Source organism: Taudactylus pleione, unplaced genomic scaffold (genome assembly GCF_031769625.1).
Source record: "Taudactylus pleione unplaced genomic scaffold, aTauple2 ptg000711l, whole genome shotgun sequence".
NCBI classification, from domain to species: Eukaryota; Metazoa; Chordata; class Amphibia; order Anura; family Myobatrachidae; genus Taudactylus; species Taudactylus pleione.
Genome location: NW_028285113.1, coordinates 11,828,936 through 11,840,929, shown reverse-complemented (window position 1 = coordinate 11,840,929; position 11,994 = coordinate 11,828,936). Strand labels below are relative to the sequence as shown.

Sequence of the window (11,994 nt, the reverse complement as noted above, 5' to 3'; positions counted from 1 at the left end):
TACACCCAATCTGACATCTGTGAATTTGCTAACTTACTGTAACTATTATGAAAGTATGTGACAGGCATGCGTCATTTGCAGTATAAAAGTTTGTATAACAGTCAGAGCATGTGTTAGTCCTATTGAACTGCCATCCTTGCATGCATTGTCATTGCAAATCATTTTTATAAATACTAATTTTGCACTTAAACTATTTTTGCAGACATTTATAATTGGATCAACAGATATTTCCATATCAATTGGTGCCATGTCTCTTCTCGCTGGATTCAGAGGTGACGTAAAAGGATAACTGGCTGTGTCTCTCCATTGAAGTGGCCACAACAACAAGAAGAAAAAAAAAGGTAAGGCTACGGTTTGTTACTTACTTAAAGGCTTTCATGGAGAAAAGGATTGTGGATCATTTTGGTGCAGATTGTGATGCTGGGCTCTTGACCTGGTTGATCAAATAAAGTGCAAAATTGAACTGTATGGGTTTTCCTAAAGGTATTTCCATGGCACTTGTGATTCTAATGTGAGTGAGGAGAGATTACGGCTTCTATTGCCTTTAAATTTGAATTGTCTAAAGTGTGGAAATTGCTCTGAGGTAGAGTATTTGCCAGTGTTGACTGAGGAGCAAAAATGATGGGGCTCTACATACTAAGCCTTGGATAGAGATAAAGTGGAGAAAATTAAAGTACCAACCAATCAGTTCCTAACTGTCACTTTACAGGCTGTGTTTGAAAACTGACAGTTTGGAGCTGATTGTTTGGTCTCTCTCCACTTTATCTCTGTCTAAGGCTTAGTACACAGACCCCTTAGTGTTTTACTTTGTGTCAGAATTTGCATGGAGAAAATTGTTTTGTGTGTTAATACTTATCTAGGCTGTGCGTGAGCCTGAAATGGCACCCTGCAGCCTGTAGAGCTGCCCGCCGCGTCCTTTGGACACACCTGGCAATGTGCTACTTTCCAGAGTCAGCGTCCCCGCTACACTAGGCGTGATGTCACAGGTTCAGGGGATGAGGCTGGCACAAGGCGCACTTTCTCCCTGTTTCGGCACTGCTGTATAGTTTTCTATACTCCTGATGATGTTTTCTTTAGGTTCCTGAGGAAAATGAACAGCAAGCTAACAAGTTACTTAGCCCACCAGTCACACTTCTTGCACATATGCAAGAAGTCCCCAGCCCTACAGACACGGACCTGAAATATAAAAATATGTGGTCCAACAAAATAAAATTGGGACCACATAATCTATGGATGTAGTTATCCTGTCTTCTGTAGTTATCCTGTCTTCTAAAAGTTACATTGGGCCCAAATAGGACCCCACCCAAACTGCCCAAGTACCTCTTACTGAATGAGACTGAGCTATGCGTATTTCCAGTTCTACAAGAGCTCACTAAAGTTTCAAAGCCTAGCCAACTCACTGGTCTGTCCAGTCAGGAAGAATGGTGGTGGGCGTGGCTGTCGCTTTGTACATCTAATGGTCGGATAACTCAGTAGTTTTGACCCCCCTTCCATGTAGTGCTGGAGTCTGTCTCCATCTTCCTTTTACACTTTCTTAGATTCCAACGAGGGTATAGGAGGGGTTAGATATGTGACATTGTGATCATGGTAAGTTATCAGATGATGGACTGACGTGGAAGGGTAAAGGGATTTAAAATCGTATTAATAAATACTTTTTATATGAGATGAGCGGGTTCAGATCTCAGAGATCTGAACCCACCCGAATTTCGAGGATCCTGGGTGATCTGAGCCAAGCTCGGATATCCCTGCCTGCCCTGGATCCTCACCCGAGGCAAAACCTCGTGATCCCGCTGTCGGCTCTCGAGGTTTTGTATTGAGCGGGCTTAACGCTGATTGGCTGAGAGAGCTGTGATCATAGTAAATTATCAGATGATGGACTGACGTAGAAGTGTAAAGGGATTTAAATTTTTTTTTATAAATACTGTTTTACACAGTTTTGTATTTGAGCTATCTTTGTGGTCATTTTTAATTGGAGCTATTAATATTTCCATATCCGAGTAATACGCCTCTTTTTGTACAGTAAAAAAGAGACTTATTACTGAGGCTTATTATACACGGATCCATTATAAAAGTATGATCCATGTCTTCGTTTCCGGACACTTAAATAGCTCCGTCCTGCTGTATATGTGATTAGTGACAGGTGGGGCCTTATTGTACAAGGTATATGACAGGTGTGTGTTCTAGTTGGAGGCATTTCTGACTGGTCTTTTTTTCTTACAGAACCACTCTCAAAGGGATCATTGCCTGAAGACATGGTGACCTATAAGCTAAAGATTGCAACAGGGATTGACCTGAGCTCTGGGACTTGTGATCAGGTCTCCATTGTCCTTGTGGGTGTCCTGGGAGAAAGTGCTAAACATCAACTGCCCCATAAATGGAGCAACTTCACACCTGGAGCAGTAAGTGTCTTATGAGGGTCCCAATAATACCAGTAATGGAGGCTGATCATTAAAAGAAGTAAAGATGTGTGTGCGGACATCTGTGTTTTGTTTTCTGTTTCCGTTCTAATTCATTGTCGCATTTTGGTTTTGGTAAACCACCCTCAATTGTTTTGGTTAGTATTTGGTTTTACGCTTGGTTGATTGTTATTGTTACACCAAAAAAATCAAAACTAAATCTTGTCATTTTGATCTGCTTACATGCAATCCAAAACATAAGTTTGGTTTTTAAATCCGCGTTCGGAGCTAACAGTAGAACCAAACCCGGACCTCGGAACTCCAAAATGAACCAACATGGGACTAGGGCCCTGATTCAGAGCCGGACGCTCTGACCAGAGCGCTCGCTCTGAATCAGGGCCCACCTCCATAATTATGGGGCGTCCTCCTGGACGCTCGTATAGCTGTGGGTCACCACCCACAGCATATACGAGCGTGCAGGATGATGGTCGCAATGGTCTTGACCATCACGACCATCGCTCCCTCCGTCGTGCGCATGCGCAGTGCAGACCATCGGCCCACTTGCGAGTGGACAGCCGCTCGCGAGTGGGTCTGAATCAGGCCCTAGATTTGAATTGGTACCCATAAATTTGGTTGTTTTTAGTTTCCAGGAAACCAGACCATTACATCTCTAATAGGAAGTATAGCCTGTATATCCTATTGATGGACATTTCAGAGAGATATAGGGGTCTATGGGCCTGATTCAGAGCCGGATGCTCTGATAGAGCGCTCGTTCTGAATCAGGGCCGGCCCTCTGGTTTTTCAGAACGGCCTCCTGGCCACTCGCATAGCTGTGGGTGACCACCCACAGCTATAGCGAGTGGCCATGATGATGGTCGCGATGGTCAAGACCATCGCGACCATCGGGCTTGCGACTAGACCCTTGTGGTAAGGTCTTGTTGCCACAAACCATGTGCACTGGGCCACAATCGTACCGCTTGCGAGTGCATTGCACTCGCGAGCGGGTTTGAATCAGGCCCTATGGACTAAGCCTTGGAGAGAGATAAAGTACCAACCAATCAACTTCATCCCCCCACCCTGTGTCTCTTAGCTTCATCTGCTCCACTGTGTCTCTTTGCCCAGTGGCGTAACTTCATCCCAGGTGCCCGGAGGCAAGATAAATGTTGGTGCCCCCCCAAATTAAAATGTACCACCCCAGCACCTATGCCAGCCCCAGCTGCCGCCCCCCTATGCAGTGCTGCCTATGTAGTGCCCCCCAGTAATGGTCCACCTATGCAGTGCCCCCTGTAGTAAGCCCCCAGTAATACCCCTATAGTTAGCCCCCTGTAGAAAGCCCCCAGTAATGCCCCCTGTAGTAAGCCCCTGTAATGCCCCCTGTAGTAAGCCCCTGTAATGCCCCCCGTAATAAGCCCCCGTAATACTCCATGTAGTAAGCCCCCAGTAATGATCCCCCAGTAATGCCCCCCTGTAGTGAGCCCCCAATAATGCCCCCTGTAGTGAGCCACCAATAATGCCCCCTGTAGTGAGCCCCCCCCCGCGAGCACACACACATAAAAAAAAAAAACAATACTTACATGAAACCCCGCTCCAGTGCTGCTGCCATCCGTTCCCGGCGCCCGCTCCTCGGAACTATGGGAGTGACATCATGACGTCACTCCCATAATGCATTGCGGGTCCCAGAAGCGGAGCTCAGGAGTGAGCTCCGTTCCTCTGGCTACCGCCGGGGAGAAAGGAGGAGCCGGGCGCCCACTGGTAACACACTCAGCGGGTGCCCGGCAAATAGGGGGTGCGACCGCACCCCTGTAGTGACGCCACTGGAGGTGCTCCATCTCCATAGCAGTGCCTGGAACGGCCTGGGGGACAATGGAGCCAGGTGCCCCCTTAAGGGTTGGAGCCCGGTGGCAAATTACTCCATTGTCTCCGGGAGTTCCACCACTGTCTTTGCCTCATTCCCCGCACTGTCTCTTTGCCTCATTACCCACACTGTCTCTTTGCCTCATTCCCCACACTGTCTCTTTGCCTCATTCCCCACCCTGTCTCTCAGCCTCATTTCTCAACCTATCTCTCATCTCCATTCTCCAGCCCCTGTGCCTCTCAGATACATTCCCCACCCTGTCTCTCTGCCACATTCCCCACCCTTTGTCTCTCAGCTTCATTCCCCAGCCCCTGTGCCTCTCTGCTTCATTCCCCAGCCCCTGTGTTTCTCAGTTTCATTCCCCAGCCCTGTGTCTCTCAGATTCATTCCCCAGCCCGTGTCTCTCAGATTCATTCCCCAGCCCGTGTCTCTCAGTTTCATTCCCCAGCCCTGTGCCTCTCAGCTTCATTCCCCAGCCCCTGTGTCTTTCAGCTTCATTCCCCAGCGCCTGTCTCTCTGTTTCATTCCCCAGCCCTGTGTCTCTCAGCTTCATTCCCCAGCCCCTGTGTCTCTCAGCTTCATTCCCCAGCCCCTGTGTCTCTCAGCTTCATTCCCCAGCCCCTGTGTCTTTCAGCTTCATTCCCCAGCCCCTGTGTCTCTCAGCTTCATTCCCCAGCCCCTGTATTTCTCAGTTTCATTCTCCAGCCCTGTGTCTCTCAGATTCATTCCCCAGCGCGTGTTTCTCAGTTTCATTCCCCAGCCCTGAGTCTTTCAGCTTCATTCCCCAGCCCTGTGTCTCTCAGCTTCATTCCCCAGCCCCTGTGCCTCTCAGCTTTATTCCCCAGCCCCTGTGTCTCTCAGCTTCATTCCCCAGCCCCTGTGTCTTTCTGATTCATTCCCCAGCGCCTGTCTCTCAGTTTCATTCCCCAGCCCCTGTGTCTCTGTTTCATTCCCCAGCCCTGTGTCTCTCAGCTTCATTCCCCAGCCCCTGTGTCTCTCAGCTTCATTCCCCAGCCCCTGTGTTTCTCAGTTTCATTTCCCAGCCCTGTGTCTCTCAGATTCATTCCCCAGCCCATGTCTCTCAGATTCATTCCCCAGCCCTGTGTCTTTCAGCTTCATTCCCCAGCCCTGTGTCTCTCAGCTTCATCCCCCAGCCCCTGTGCCTCTCAGCTTCATTCCCCAGCCCCTGTGCCTCTCAGCTTCATTCCCCAGCCCCTGTGCCTCTCAGCTTCATTCCCCACCCTTTGTCTCTCTGCCACATTCCCCATCCTTTGTCTCTCAGCTTCATTCCCCAGCCCCTGTGCCTCTCTGCTTCATTCCCCAGCACTGTGTCTCTCAGCTTCATTCCCCAGCCCCTGTGTCTCTCAGTTTCATTCCCCAGCCCCTGTGTCTCTCAGCTTTATTCCTCAGCCCTGTGTCTCTCAGCTTCATTCCCCAGCCCCTGTGTCTCTAAGCTTCATTCCCCAGCCCCTGTGTTTCTCAGCTTCATTCACCAGCCCCTGTGTCTCTCAGCTTCATTCCCCAGCCCCTGTGTCTCTCAGCTTTATTCCTCAGCCCTGTGTCTCTCAGCTTCATTCCCCAGCCCTGTGCCTCTCAGCTTCATTCCCCAGCCCCTGTGCCTCTCAGCTTCATTCCCCAGCCCTGTGTCTCTCAGCTTCATTCCACAGCCCCTGTGTCTCTCAGCTTCATTCCCCAGCCCCTGTGTCTTTCAGCTTCATTCCCCAGCCCGTGTCTCTCAGCTTTATTCCTCAGCCCTGTGTCTCAGCTTTATTCCTCAGCCCTGTGTCTCAGCTTCATTCCCCAGCCCCTGTGTCTCTCAGCTTTATTCCTCAGCCCTGTGCCTCTCAGCTTCATTCCCCAGCCCCTGTGCCTCTCAGCTTCATTCCCCAGCCTCTGTGCCTCTCAGCTTCATTCCCCAGCCCCTGTGCCTCTCAGCTTCATTCCCCAGCCCCTGTGTCTCTCAGCTTCATTCCCCAGCCCCTGTGTTTCTCAGCTTCATTCCCCAGCCCCTGTGTTTCTCAGCTTCATTCCCCAGCCCCTGTGTCTCTCAGCTTCACTCCCCAGCCCCTGTGTCTTTCAGCTTCATTCCCCAGCCCCTGTGTCTCTCAGCTTCATTCCCCAGCCCCTGTGTTTCTCAGTTTCATTCCCCAGCCCTGTGTCTCTCAGATTCATTCCCCAACCCGTGTCGTTAAGCATCATTCCCCAACCCTGTGTCTTTCAGCTTCATTCCCCAGCCCTGTGTCTTTCAGCTTCATTCCGCAGCCTTGTGTCTTTCAGCTTCATTCCCCTGCCCCTGTGCCTCTCAGCTTCATTCCCCAGCCCCTGTGCTTCTCAGCTTCATTCCCCAGCCCCTGTATTTCTCAGTTTCATTCTCCAGCCCTGTGTCTCTCAGATTCATACCCCAGCCCGTGTTTCTCAGTTTCATTCCCCAGCCCTGAGTCTTTCAGCTTCATTCCCCAGCCCTGTGTCTCTCAGCTTCATTCCCCAGCCCCTGTGCCTCTCAGCTTTATTCCCCAGCCCCTGTGTCTCTCAGCTTCATTCCCCAGCCCCTGTGTCTTTCTGATTCATTCCCCAGCGCCTGTCTCTCAGTTTCATTCCCCAGCCCCTGTGTCTCTGTTTCATTCCCCAGCCCTGTGTCTCTCAGCTTCATTCCCCAGCCCCTGTGTCTCTCAGCTTCATTCCCCAGCCCCTGTGTCTCTCAGCTTCATTCCCCAGCCCCTGTGTCTTTCAGCTTCATTCCCCAGCCCCTGTGTCTCTCAGCTTCATTCCCCAGCCCCTGTGTTTCTCAGTTTCATTTCCCAGCCCTGTGTCTCTCAGATTCATTCCCCAGCCCGTGTCTCTCAGATTCATTCCCCAGCCCTGTGTCTTTCAGCTTCATTCCCCAGCCCTGTGTCTCTCAGCTTCATCCCCCAGCCCCTGTGCCTCTCAGCTTCATTCCCCAGCCCCTGTGCCTCTCAGCTTCATTCCCCAGCCCCTGTGCCTCTCAGCTTCATTCCCCACCCTTTGTCTCTCTGCCACATTCCCCACCCTTTGTCTCTCAGCTTCATTCCCCAGCCCCTGTGCCTCTCTGCTTCATTCCCCAGCACTGTGTCTCTCAGCTTCATTCCCCAGCCCCTGTGTCTCTCAGCTTCATTCCCCAGCCCCTGTGTCTCTCAGCTTTATTCCTCAGCCCTGTGTCTCTCAGCTTCATTCCCCAGCCCCTGTGTCTCTAAGCTTCATTCCCCAGCCCCTGTGTTTCTCAGCTTCATTCACCAGCCCCTGTGTCTCTCAGCTTCATTCCCCAGCCCATGTCTCTCAGCTTTATTCCTCAGCCCTGTGTCTCTCAGCTTCATTCCCCAGCCCTGTGCCTCTCAGCTTCATTCCCCAGCCCCTGTGCCTCTCAGCTTCATTCCCCAGCCCTGTGTCTCTCAGCTTCATTCCACAGCCCCTGTGTCTCTCAGCTTCATTCCCCAACCCCTGTGTCTTTCAGCTTCATTCCCCAGCCCGTGTCTCTCAGCTTTATTCCTCAGCCCTGTGTCTCAGCTTTATTCCTCAGCCCTGTGTCTCAGCTTCATTCCCCAGCCCCTGTGTCTCTCAGCTTTATTCCTCAGCCCTGTGTTTCTCAGCTTCATTCGCCCAGCCCCTGTGCCTCTCAGCTTCATTCCCCAGCCCCTGTGCCTCTCAGCTTCATTCCCCAGCCCCTGTGCCTCTCAGCTTCATTCCCCAGCCCCTGTGTCTCTCAGCTTCATTCCCCAGCCCCTGTGTTTCTCAGCTTCATTCCCCAGCCCCTGTGTTTCTCAGCTTCATTCCCCAGCCCCTGTGTCTCTCAGCTTCATTCCCCAGCCCCTGTGTCTTTCAGCTTCATTCCCCAGCCCCTGTGTCTCTCAGCTTCATTCCCCAGCCCCTGTGTTTCTCAGTTTCATTCCCCAGCCCTGTGTCTCTCAGATTCATTCCCCAACCCGTGTCGTTAAGCATCATTCCCCAACCCTGTGTCTTTCAGCTTCATTCCCCAGCCCTGTGTCTTTCAGCTTCATTCCCCAGCCTTGTGTCTTTCAGCTTCATTCCCCAGCCCTGTGCCTCTCAGCTTCATTCCCCAGCTCCTGTGCCTCTCAGCTTCATTCCCCAGCCCCTGTGTCTTTCAGCTTCATTCCCCAGCGCTGTGTCTCTCAGATTCATTCCCCAACCCGTGTCTCTAAGCATCATTCCCCAACCCTGTGTCTTTCAGCTTCATTCCCCAGCCCTGTGTCTTTCAGCTTCATTCCCCAGCCCTGTGTCTTTCAGCTTCATTCCCCAGCCCTGTGTCTCTCAGCTTCATTTCCCAGCCCTGTGCCTCTCAGCTTCATTCCCCAGCTGTGTCTTTCAGCTTCATTCCCCAGCGCCTGTCTCTCAGTTTCATTCCCCAGCCCCTGTGCCTCTCAGTTTCATTCCCCAGCCCCTGTGCCTCTCAGCTTCATTCCCCAGCCCCTGTGCCTCTCAGCTTCATTCCCCAGCCCCTGTGCCTCTCAGCTTCATTCCCCAGCCCCTGTGCCTCTCAGCTTCATTCCCCAGCCCCTCTGTCTTTCAGCTTCATTCCCCAGCGCCTGTCTCTCAGTTTCATTTCCCAGCCCCTGTGTCTCTGTTTCATTCCCCAGCCCCTGTGCCTCTCAGTTTCATTCCCCAGCCCCTGTGCCTCTCAGCTTCATTCCCCAGCCCCTGTGCCTCTCAGCTTCATTCTCCAGCCCCTGTGCCTCTCAGCTTCTTTCCCCAGCCCCTGTGTCTTTCAGCTTCATTCCCCAGTGCCTGTCTCTCAGTTTCATTTCCCAGCCCCTGTGTCTCTGTTTCATTCCCCAGCCCTTTGTCTCTCAGCTTCATTCCCCAGCCCCTGTGTCTCTCAGCTTCATTCCCCAGCCCATGTGCCTCTCAGCTTCATTTCCCAGCCCCTGTGTCTCTCAGCTTCATTCCCCAGCCCATGTGCCTCTCAGCTTCATGCCCCAGCCCCTGTGTCTCTCAGCTTCATTCCCCAGCCCTTGTGTCTCTCAGCTTCATTTTTCTCCCTGTGTCTCTCAGCCTCAATCCAGCCCTGTGTCTCCCCAGCCCATGTGTCTCATGTTCATTCCCCAGCCCATCTCTCAGCCTCAATGCAACACCTGTGTATCCCCAGCACTATCTTCAGCTCCATCAGCCCCCTCCCTCTGCCTCCCCCTCATCTATTTCCGGCCCAACGCCAAAACCCATGTCCCCCCTTAGCACAGCCCAGCCCTGCCAATACTTACCTGCTGCACTGTTCTTCTCTTGGAGACTAAGGCCGGCTCCTCTTTTATCCAGTGGTGCGATGTCATGATGTTACGCGCACTATGCCGGGCGGCCAGCATCCCTCACTTTTCCAGTGCCCTGCAGTGCTTACAACAGAGGTAAGGGGGATACGTCAACTGGGCTCAGGAGATTCCTGAGGGGCTGCGGCCCCTAAGAACTTTGGGGCCTGTACAAGTGTTCCCTTTGTACTACCCTGTACCCGGCCCTGACTATTCCTCCTATTAACATAACGGGTTCTGGGAGATCTTAGTGCTGGAAACTGGTCCCTGTCTGGATTTTTTGATATCACACTACTATGCACAACACATGTAACAGGGGGGGGGACATGTGGAATCATCACTGCAGTATCTGTGTGTGCAGCATGGATGTGGCCGTAAGTGTCTGATTCCTGCTTCTACAGCGCAAACTGCTGCAGGAAAAGTAATATATCGGTTTTCACATATATGGGGCACATAGAGCTGAATCTCATAGCAGTGTCTGTAATCCAGTGTAACTAGCCTAACAATATTACTCCAGGGAGGATAGATATTATTAATTAGAGGACATGGGTTCTGTCTCATTTTGTATAAATGTATTATTTCTCAAGCTTTTCTAGAAAAAACATGTAGCAATATTATTTAAGGTTAATGTGAATAACCTACTGATGTCTCATGGAATGAAAACCTCTAACATATTGCGCATAAAAACGTTGTACAATGAAATTTATTGTGTACACATATTTTTCCAAAAAATCCAACAAACTATTTGACATTCAAACAAGCAGTAGAATACTTATAGAGCGCTAATTAGGAGTATCTTCCATACAATATAAAAGAGCAGCTGTATATGAGAGGGTAGTCAGACCTCAGGCTTTTGCATAGATCCGGTCCCTTGGGCAAAGGTCTGGCAGTAAGCTGGTACAGCTGGAAAGCACGCTGGGTACCATATGAATGGTTGAGAAAAGTGGTGGAGAACAGGCAACTAATCAATGACGTGTTTCGCTGTGTCAAAATCACAGCTTTATCAAAGCTGACATTGACATTGGTTATACAATCAAATATATGAAGTACTGATGTGACTTGTTCCTCTGGCCTATACATACAAGATAGCTGCACCCTTCATGATCCGGGTCAAATCAATTGCAGGATCAAATATTCTACTTCAGATAATGAAGTAGAATATTTTATCCTCAATTGATTTGACCTGGATCATGACTGGATCCTGTCTGATCAAATCCGACCACACTCAGTATCTGCCTGTGTTAACCGTTGATGGTAACTTCAGGCAGCCTGGTAGGTCACAACTGTGGTTTGCTATTCTGAAAAGGTTGCAGGGACTTGACCTGGATGACTAAGACATAACTTGGGTGGCTAAGGTGTGATCTTGGTAGCTTAGGTGCGACATGGATGGCTAAGGTGTGAGCTTGATGAATGAGGTGTGACCTTGGTGGCTGAGGTACGACCTTGATGACTGAGGTGCGACCTTGATGACTGAGTTGCGAACTAGTTGTGGTGTGAGCGGCTAAACTGAGAGTGGCAGGATCAAAGCAGGGGAGTCGTTGCTCAGGGGTAGTTGCCACAGGTGCGGCAGGCCACAATCATAAGCCGCACCCGAGATGGTAAAGACGGCTGTGCTGTGAGTAGTACTGCTGTCTGAAGTCACTGTTTTAGGTGGATACGCCGTTGCGGTGAGGCCACAGCAAGAGTCACTGCTCTGGATGGTGCTGGCAGTGTGCCTAAGAGCAGCTAGGTGGTCGGCAGACAACCGGAACCCACAAAGATAACAAGCTGCGATGGCGACTTGTAACAGTCACATAACAAATGAATCAGTGCAGTCTTGTGAAGCGGTTTTGTAGCATTGCATTGAAACTAAGACGTATTTTTGTCAAAAAATACGCTTGTTGCAAGTCAAGAAGCATTAGACCTGGTGCGCCAAGAAGAGCTGTTTGGTGCCACTGCAGCAATAGTGTGTGAAGACACATCTGTAGGCAACTGCAGGCCGATTGCAAGTTACATAATAAAGCTTGGGTTCCACAGACTGTTGCCTGGTCAGAGTGGTGATTGAGTATTATTCAATTGGTGGGGGATAAACCCTAGAAGAGATGCTGTAATGTAAATGAAACACTCTAGCCCTTCCTTGGTGCATGTTTCTCAGACACAGCCATGCTTTTCCAGGTGACTGACTTTGAAGTTGACACTGAGAAAGATCTTGGAGAGCTCCTGTTGATCCGGTTGTCCACAAACCACTACAAGAGTTTTAATATGGATGCTTGGTACTGCCTGTATGTCAATGTGACCTGCCCTAATGGGCAGCTCTACCAGTTCCCTTTCTATCAGTGGTTGCCTGGTCTAATGACAGTGGAAATACCAGAGGGCAAAGGTAAGATTCTATCCAGACTTGTACTGTGCTGCCTGGGGATCTGCGGGATAGTTTAATGGGCTCACCCCAATGTTTCACACTGTCACAAACCCCAACATGAGCTTCAGCCCCATG

At 50.5% G+C, this 11,994-nt stretch overlaps 1 pseudogene across 1 annotated transcript in view; it reads left to right on the top strand.

Moving 5' to 3' along the window:
* The first annotated feature begins 253 nt into the window (after positions 1–253).
* LOC148477491 (hydroperoxide isomerase ALOXE3-like) overlaps positions 254–11,994 on the top strand; it is a 34,664-nt pseudogene continuing 22,923 nt past the window's right edge. Inside the window, exons 1-3 of the transcript XR_015872507.1 lie at positions 254–341; positions 2,221–2,399; positions 11,676–11,880. The product of XR_015872507.1 is annotated as a hydroperoxide isomerase ALOXE3-like (transcript). The remainder of the gene's footprint in view (positions 342–2,220; positions 2,400–11,675; positions 11,881–11,994) is intronic.